The sequence below is a fragment of the Seriola lalandi genome, unplaced genomic scaffold (assembly GCF_002814215.2).
Source record: "Seriola lalandi dorsalis isolate HSWRI2012SDOR001 ecotype SW California unplaced genomic scaffold, Sedor1 jcf7180002054795, whole genome shotgun sequence".
In the NCBI taxonomy this organism is placed as follows: Eukaryota; Metazoa; Chordata; class Actinopteri; order Carangiformes; family Carangidae; genus Seriola; species Seriola lalandi.
In genome coordinates this window covers 2857178-2867244 of record NW_019525348.1, presented here as the reverse complement: position 1 = coordinate 2867244, position 10067 = coordinate 2857178, and positions in this window count along the sequence as shown.

The window sequence follows — 10067 nt, the reverse complement described above, 5'->3', positions numbered from 1 at the left end:
GGTCTCAGACACTATATTTTTAAATAACCTACACAAAGCTATACATTGTACACTAGGCTATATTAGTCACTTTTACTGTAGGCTGGGACATTGTTTGGTCATGTATGGATTTACAGTGTGAGCGCAGGGATTGTGGGGTTACTTTTTTCCACTACACTTCCAGCCAGCTGAGCCACTCAGGGGGCTGCAGGTTGAGGAGAGGACAGGGCAGATGCCGGGGGCTGCAAGGCTGTGGAACTTGAGAGCATAACCGAATTGCTTTCAATCTATGTACTAAATTGATGGCGATGAAAATAAGACTCGCAGAAACAAAAAAACACTTGTTTGCAGATTAATGTCTTGAATGGAGGCTTGTGTGGGCGCTCTTTGTCACATTGTGCCTCAGCCCTCACCTGAGACTAATTCTCAAAAGACCCTAAAACCACACTGGGCTGAGCAGCACAAACGGGGCAAATAAAATAATAAATTACTTTACAAGGAATATTGCTATGTAGTGTAGTACATTGTATATCGTAGTTTAGTAATAAACAAGTAAAACCGCTCACTGGGGGTGATCATACTGCAACACAGTTTGTTTTTTCCGATGTCACATTTAGGCTCTAATATTCTCGGGGAGAATGAATATATTTGTTGACTAACAGCATGAATAAAACTCTTAAAATTTTCAGAATTTTTAATCTGGTTTAATATTTCCACCCGTTTTATGCAAATTACAGTCTATTAGCATAATCTCATTTGAGAATACATCCTTTTAAAGTAAGAGATTATAACCTATTTTTTTAAACACATATAAATCAAATGTTATATTGAAATGGTAATGTTTTCAAGTCTGTGTGCTCTGCAGAAAAGAAGTGCATTTACATATATACTTTTTTTTGCATTAGTGGCTCAACACTACATGAAAAGATACAAAACGGAGCTAAAACCTCCATGAGGGAAAACATCCAACAGCTTAAATGTCTTGGCAAACATGAAACATCCATTTAAAGAGCTACAATAAACAACTGCAATATTCTCTTTGTGTTATTTTGTCCAACATATATGTACATTTCTGCCCACTTTCTTTTATGTTTCTGATATCGATACTGCTGCTGACAAGACTGAATCCATTTTTCCTGGAGAGGAGAGGAGAGGAGAGGAGAGGAGAGGAGAGGAGAGGAGAGAGGTAGGACATTACCTCTAGGTATTTAAGTGGAAACAGGGTCTGTAAAAGCTTCAGCGAGATATTGAGGTGGATAAAGATGTAAGAAAGGGCCATTATGCAGCTGAGGTTTGGGGGGGGGGGGGTCTATCTCTCTGCATTCCCTCCTCCTTCCCTCTTCACGTCTGCCTTGAACTTGTAAGGAGTTCAGCAGGTCTGAGCCTACCGTCCAGACAGGCCTCTGGAATGTGAGTGCGGCCACTCAAGCCCGTCTGACCTGCCACCATACCAGCTCCATTTCAGCGGGCTAACTTACCTATTCATTTACAATGGGACTTCAACTTTATCTTCCCTTGTAACACAACATTAACTGCCAAAGAGCTGGAAATGCATTATCAGCCCGCCCCAAAGCTTGGATTGCTTCCCTCATAAATAAGATCATTATACGAGTGGTAATCCCATTAAATAGATCATTTTGCAAATATCTAAATCCAATTAATAAAGTGTTTTCAGAGGGGGTGCAGCAAACACTGCCTTTTAGAGAGCTGACATGCTGTGACTCTAGTTCTTTGTTCCTCACTCCCTTAGTAGCAAGGGTGATATTAATAAACACAACCCCAAGCCTGAATCACTCTATGAAAGAAAACTGGGATTTTTGCTTGTTCTGGTGGAATAAAAAAATAAGTGAAAAGTCTATGTTTACCAACAGAAAATATTTAACTATTTAAAGTTCATTTCACTCAGAATTTGAAGAAAAATTTCCTACAAAATTAGCTTCTTCCATTACCTTTCACTGTGGTATCTATTGCACTTGCTTGCATAATGCAGACTATAGGATGTCCTTATGCTGTAATCCTATGAAAATCCCTGGCTGGACTGGGCCACATGAGCTAAAAGCTTTTAAATGATTGCCAGATGGTTTGACAAATTAGCCGTTTGTAGAATTAATCCAAACTAGTTTCTCAAATCATTACCATAACTCATCAGTGGAAGTGTCCTCCAAGTGTCCTTTAACTTTTGGATGTGTGCTCCTGCATGGACCATATCACTCTCGCTGGACCATTAGCCAGAATATTAGAAAGACAGAAAACTTTTGCTTTTTACTAATTAATTGCCCTCGCATAAACTAACCATCTGTGAGCAAAAGAGGCATTATAGTCCTAAAGTAGATACCCCTCAAGTGCCTGTGTTTGTTCCACTGAACTAATAAAGTGCATAATCCGATAAAGGATGATATCCTAAGCTTTGATTGCGCCTGAAGTGGTTGTTTTACCTTTGTGGAAAGTGCGTCTGGCATGGTAAGAATGTTTTCGTATCTTTTCATGGTTTTTAATTGCCAGCTGAAGCTGTTAGGAAAACACTGCTGTGGTTAAATGAATTAGAAAACAGTGCCCCTGGGTGATGTTAACACGTTGCACTCTCTCATCCGAAGCGTATGTAAGGCAGCTGCCAGTGAATGATCTACGTGTCATTTATATGGCTGTTTATGGTACAGAGTGAAGGAGACCACAGCTCTAATTATGGTTTTGAAAGTGTCTTTCACCATCTAGATAATTCCTTTGTCTTGGGGTTTCATTTTAATAACTCTGAGATGATTTAAGTCACACTGGCAACAGCTTCTATTGCACTTCAACCCATCAAAGAAATCACCCAAACATATGTCTGTATCTATATATGTGATAGCATTAGAGTGAAAAGCTTTTAAAATTCTGGGAGGCTAGGAGCAGTGCAGCAGACCACAACTCAGCATCCTAATGACAGCGTCATTAGAAGTATCATAGCAGTAATTATTCTCTTCATCTGAGGGCAAGCCTACAAAGAGGGGCTGGTGAAAAACGAAGGCTGAGGTTGCGACCAGTCTCCCCCTCTTCCAGTCTGCTTTCCCCTGTCTAATCTGTCTTTTTCTAATGAAAAGAAGGAAAGCGAGAACAGTGGAAAGAAAGACATGTCAAGATTGAGGTCGGCCACCCCCCTCGCAGGGTCAAACTCGAGGGGTTAATACCTGGTGTCCAACACTGCACATAAACTCCGCTGAGCTCATCACACTAATTAAACAGACACACATCCTCTCGGAGCTCCGATGGCCAATCGCTGCCAGCTAAAAAAGCAGTCCATTCATTGAGGTTGGCAGGGTGTGCATGTGGGGTGGGCTAGGGAAATGCTACCTGCCCTTCCTCAGTTTGATTAATGTGAAGAACAATGGCGCTCTTGTGGCCCACCAGCCTCACTCCACTTGGTTCCGGTTCACCGCTCGAGGAGAGGGGACTGCATGTTCCAAACTCTTACCCCCAGACGAACCACCACCTAGCCTAACAACTTCTCGACGACTGCTGTCTCCTTTAAACACCCATCTCCTCATCCTCAGACGGGCCATGTTGAATACACTCGTAACAAATGCAGAATTTTCAGGATATATAACGCCAACAAAACATTTTTTAAATGACTGCAGAAAAAAATTGAATAACTGTTTTCACTTCTGACATCTCTGATCTGTACTGCAACATCTATTGTTGAACTAAGGTGCAACTAACGATTATTTTCATTGCCCGATTATTAATACCCATTAATTCCTGAATCATTTTGATTCATAAAATGTGAGAAAATAATGAAAAACTATTTTTATAATAATACAATAATAATAATTCAGTCAACAGTTACATTCTGAGGATATTTACAAAACATATGAAAGCCGCAAAACCTCAGATCTGAGATTTGACAAGCTGAAATCAGAGACTATTTCTGCTTTAAAAAAATGACTTTAAAATGATAATTAATCAATTATCAAAGTAGTTGCAGATTATTTTTCTGTTGATCGATTAATCAATTAGTTGACTTATCATTTCAGCATTAATGCAAAGTACTCCAGTTATTTTTAACTGGACCAGCCACGGCCACGGGCCATTGCTACATCAATGAGTGATGAAGCTACAACTTTGGATTGAAGCTACACCATTGGTTGGCCAAGTGTTGGCTCTTTCAAAATAATTTGGCACGAACAGTTTCTATTACATCAGCGGATCTACAACAGTTTTCAACTGTATTTCCTCAAATAGTGACCAGGGCCTTTGTTCACCTCAACTGCAGAAGGTCCCGGGACTTTATTTCTAATTCCTTCTGAATTCTTTTTATATGTAGAAAACGGTCATACTGTTATTTTAGTGCGAAGCCTTGTTTTGATCTGCTCCTGTTTGCTCTATTTAATTTACTGCATTATCTGTTAACACAAACTCAACACTTCCTGTAACCATTTAAAACTAGCCACCTAATGTTTCAGTGGACAAAAAGTCTTTATGTCTTAACAGGGCTTTTATTGCTGCGTCGACATACTGCCAATGTGGCGACCCATGGCCAGTCCGAACAGAACAGTCTATAGTGCAAACAACAATAAAATCAGAAATAGACTTTCACTGTCAGCACTCGCATCACTATTACAATAGTCTATTTATTTCTATGTTGACAGCATGTTGTGGTGTTGCATTGTGAGACATTTTCTATTAAATATTGAAGTTTATAAATAAGTGTTTTGTCACACCTGGCTATGTGGCGCTATCCATGGTACTGAGACGAGGATTTAATTGTGACATGTGAATGTGAAATGAGGATTTAGCCTTATGTTTTGTTGTGTCGGCATGAGGAAAGGACTAGGCATGGTCGGACTGGGAAAAGAAATTCTGCTCCGGACACCATGTGCACACCCACATGCGGTCCTAGGTTTATACCTAGTCTTGTTTATTTTAAAGGAACTGCTGTTACTACTTTTTTCCATAGTAAAACACATCACTCCCTGAAGATTTCCCCTGCAAGACCCAATCCATACTGTTGTTTAAGGCTGAGTCATGATTTTGTTACAGTAGTTCTGTGAGAGAGCTACAAAACAGACACTTATTTATAGAAAAATGTCATGGATTATTACTTTAATGTCTCATTTGTTTGTCTTTCCACAGACTTGACAACCTTTAAGTGGATGCATCACTTGCATGTTAAGAGTAACCAGGTTACACTTTTTTGTGGATTTCTGATCTAACTTTTATCAAACGTGTCTGACCATCTTTCTTTCTGACTGTTGGTGTGAAGAGTAACAGACAGCCGGCAATTACATTCAAGGGATAAAGACATCAACGTCATCTCTCTGAGGGAGTGACAGCATAATGTTAAGTGTGTCAAAACTTGGGGGACATAATTAATTGCAGCACTCCCTTAACTCACAAAGACTTGTAGAGCTCTACCAGCACTCTGCCAATACTCTCTGCTTCAGCATGGGAAGACAACTTGAGCCACCTGCATGTCTCCAAAAGCTTGACATCTCATCTCACTTGCAAATTGCGAGCATTTTACCCCCCTAAAAAGAAGTCCATAGAGACTGACAAGCTTCTCGCCAGCCAAGGTTTGATAGGTCTTCATGCAGCTACATGACACTTTGAAAACAGTGGAGACATTCCATAATACTGGAGGCTGGAAAAAGAACATGCAAAGTCCTAATGATGATAGTCCATATGGCTGGGAGCAGTGCTTTGGTCACACACTGAGCTGTTTGGAAAAGTGCTTCACAACTATTTACAGTGAACTTATATTTGAAAAACAAACTGTAAGCACTGCACTCGGAGGCATGCAGTGAGGATTATGAACTCAGGCATGTTGGTTTTCTAGAACATAAGGTTTATATAGGTCTTGAATTTTTAAAGTAAAGCTTTGAAGCCTGGTGACAAGCACATGCATATACAAGAAGTTGCACAGAAAAGGCCTTTTGGAGTAAAAGTAAACCAGGTTGTAGATTACTAAGACATTTTGAAACATTTTCCACTGACATTTACTTTACATCTTTTAAGGATAATATCATCTTGTCATTACGTCAACTTATATGAAATACAGGCACATATTGATTAGGAACAAATGTTAATGCAAATGAAATTTACCGTGCATATGGTATGTTCACATGGCTGTGCTGAAAGGATCACAAAAAGAGAAAAAGACAGAGGGAATGAGGCGAGAGATTTCAATTTCTTTCATTAAAACTTATTACTTTGTATTTTATGGTATTGTAATCCTCTCTATGAGCAATTTTGTAATAGCATAAACCATTATTTATCTCAGATTAATTAGATTAAAGACCTTTTAAATCTCGTCTGGTGCAGAACGCCCATGGAGCTTCTCTTTTCACGGCAAAGAAACACCAATAGATCTCTCCTGCCGATCACTTTTTGTAGATTAGAGGATTGTTATTAATTGGTCAATTGGCTAATTGTTCTTTTTCTTAATTAGTTACCGCAGAGGAATAACAGGCTTTGTTCAGTGACCTTCATTTACAGTAATGTGCTTGTCACACAAGTTGTATTATTATTCTTTTATTGTATTATATTATTCACACACATGGAAGCCACGTGCGAGCCAAAATCTACATTACTGGGCAGAAATATAGTATTTTTAATTTGGAGAATTCAGAACTAAATAAAAATTAAAGTAAAAAAATAATAATAAAATTATTTTCACCCTTTCGCTATTGCAAAAATAAAGGTAGAAAACTGCACACTGGTTTGGAAATAACATTAAATCTAATGCATATAGTGAGAGCACAAAACAACTTCTATTTTTTTTTTTCGTTTTATCTAAGCAGACAAGCTGTAAGAACACATTTTATTTGCAGAAAAATGCCAACTGTGTTATCTGCAGGATGAGGAGAAGTTGTACATGTTTACATTCACACCTGGGAGCTACCTGGTAACAACACATTTCCAAACTGGTATGCATAGTAAGTAGAAAATAAAGGGTAGAAACCAGAGTGGCCCTGACAGTGTCAGTGTGGAGGGAGCTACTTGGTGAACCAAAGCATGCTGTTTTGTAAAAGTTCAAAAAGTACTGCTAAATTAGTCACATGTTGCACACCTGCAGTGAACAACAAACAGACAGAAGGACCAGAGCCATAACCTCCTTATAGAGCCTTACATTTTGTTTTTCCCAACACTGTGTGTAATAATGAAAATGAAGCAAACACACATTAAATTCCCTCTCAGGTCTGTTGGTCTGCACCGGTCGTTCCTGGCATGATATATGCCCTGTGTCTCTTCAGAAAACCATCACTTCAAGCACAACAAATCTACAAGTGGTCAGCAAATGACTCGAACGGTAACCAAATCCTGATACTTTCTAAAGAGCTACCACAGATATGATTGCCATGGAAAATTTACAGGAGATTCTCCAATGGCATCTGACAGCATTTCCCACATGATGGTAAGCAGGGAAAATGTTTTAAAAAGTGGCCTTGACCACTGGCTTCAATCCCTGGGCAATCTAGATGAATGTGGGCAAAACAACAAAATAACACCTGCCCCTGCCGCTGCATGTTAAACAGGGTATCTTGTTGAAAAACTCCAATCCTCCCTAATTTTGGTCATTAAAGGTGATAACATAAGAAAGGATAATTCAAAACAAGTATTTTGGGGGATTAAAACAATGTGCTAGAAGACAAGAACACCTCAACCTGTTCTGAGATACTGTAGTTTCTCCTTTAACTCAATCAGATTCAGACAATGGATTTGGACATTTAGACTCTTACACAAGATGTCAAATTGAAAATCAAAGTGTGTGCTTTTCTAAGATCTGTGGGTAACAATGTTCAACACAATGATACATACAGCTATCTATAAGTACAGCTCAGTCAAACAAAGTACTTTTTATATATACATTTTTGTCTCCAATTCAAATGTAATGTTTTTTAATTAGTTGTTTGCATTGAGATGAAAAGCAATCAGTGACATCCAACTAACCTGAAGGTGGTGGTTGGCAAAACTGTTAAGTCTCTGACATGTTTAACTAAGCCCAAAAACAACAAGCAGACTGAATCCTGATTTACACAAGTAACAGGTTAATACTTTCTATTAGTACAGCGAGCAGTGATGTCACATCCTCCTGGCTGTGCACCTACTGTCAACTGTCCATTGCCATCATCTGTAAGATGACCAGAGAGCGCAGCTCAACAAGGAGCTCTGTATGAGACACCACGAAGCCAGACACTCAAAGACATTGGCAGACTTTGCTGAGCTCGGCCCAAATATACACCACTCTCTCCACTCAAACCTGGGCTTGTTTAGCTGCTGGCACCCGAAGGCGTCAGTCAGATGTATGCCAGCTGAGCTGAAGTGTGCCCACAGAGTACACACTGCAGCATCACAACCAGCACTCGTGCCCTCACCTTGTCTACCTTGGCACTTTTTGAGTTTGATGGAAAAAATGGCCCATTGCAAACGACAAGTCAAGTGCCAGACAGCATATTTATACATCTTAATTAGCAATAATGAAACCCGGTACTTGCCAACGATCTGATGCCAGTGGTTACTGTGTCGTGTTGACTAGACTGTATGTCTGTTGTTTGCCTGCTACTTACATGAGAATTGCACAAATAAAATAGGTCAAAGGATCCAGTGTTTCACTAGAACCATTAGGTCTCATAACAAACATATAATGATGATGGCTATTTAAATGTAGGTAATACTTTATTATGAAAATATTTAGTCGGAATGAGCGTGTTACATCACTTAACTATAACTAATCTTATATCTGGAGAAAGGTAAAAGCTGCAGGCTGCAGCATGCCTGAGATTTACAGAAGATTATGAATGAGCGGGAGATGATAATTAGTTGCTCTCTCAGTTTGTCATGTCACAGATCATTCATTTTTAAAGGACCTGTCAGGACAGGGTGAATGACTACAGCAGATTCTCATGATGTTTTGTTTAAAGTCCCCGTGATCTGGGGCCATGTTTGGATGCAAACATGTTCAGATCTGTCGGCAGCGATAGGTTTGAGCACTGCACAGCGAGACATTCTTTATGAAGGTAATGGAAACAAGTTGAATGGATTTTTTACCGTGAAATAGGCTACAGCCATCCTCCTGACGTCTGGATTTATGGCCTGGTAATTCCCCTCTGGAATAATTTGGCTGGTACATCTGCAGCTTAGCAGCATTCCAGCAGAGCTCTCCTGTGCTATGAAGTCAGGAGATGACTGATTGATTGATTGTATTACTCTAGTTTTAGCATGGCTTTACTGAGCTATTGCAGTGAAGTTCTAATGTGATCTATCCACTGCAAACTACAACTGTGCTTGATGTAAGCAGTGAGCAGCCTGTCTGCTGCTTGGTTAGCCTGCTGTGATGATCACAAATCAGAGTTAAAAAGTGAATTTAGCATCGTAACCCACAGCAATAACAAGACTGAGATTTTTTTTAGATTAGGGGAACTTCTACACAGAAAAAACTATGAGGGGTACATAAAGTTCAATCCAGAACAAGTGTTTGACTATATCAAATCATTTACTGCGTAATGGCAATCTGCTGCTTAATCATGATTAGATGTAATTCTTCACTCTTGATAATACCAAAATGAAATAAGCAGTTAGTTAGTGAGTTTCTCACTGCTGTCACACTACAGTGATCCCTCTACAAGTTCTTTGTGGTGCCAATTACAGGCTAAAAATGATTAAATGCAAACCTATAGCCTGCTGACAGCTCCTGTTTCCTACTTTAAAGGTGATAAGTCCCAGGCACGTGCTGCTCAGGCAGTGACAGTGAGACCAGTCACTTACCAGCTTGCAGATGAAACGCTGTGGTCCTTCAAACTCGACATGATCCCAAAAACAACCAGGCCTGTAAAAAGCACAAAATATTCAAGTGTGAAAGAGGGGTTAAGGACATGATGTGGAGAAGTCAAATTAAACTTCTTAATGTTACCTGTGTATAAGTAGTTAAACTTGTATATAAATTATCTGACTAGTGTCAAGTGTTAAAGTTTGCTTGTTTTTGTATTTTTTTTAAACATGAAGTTAAAGACAATAAAACATGGAGAGAACATGGACAATTGACATTTCACTATATTTATTTTAATTTCGGGTATGAAGTCTGGTGTTATGAACAAAATGTTTGAATTACGATATTA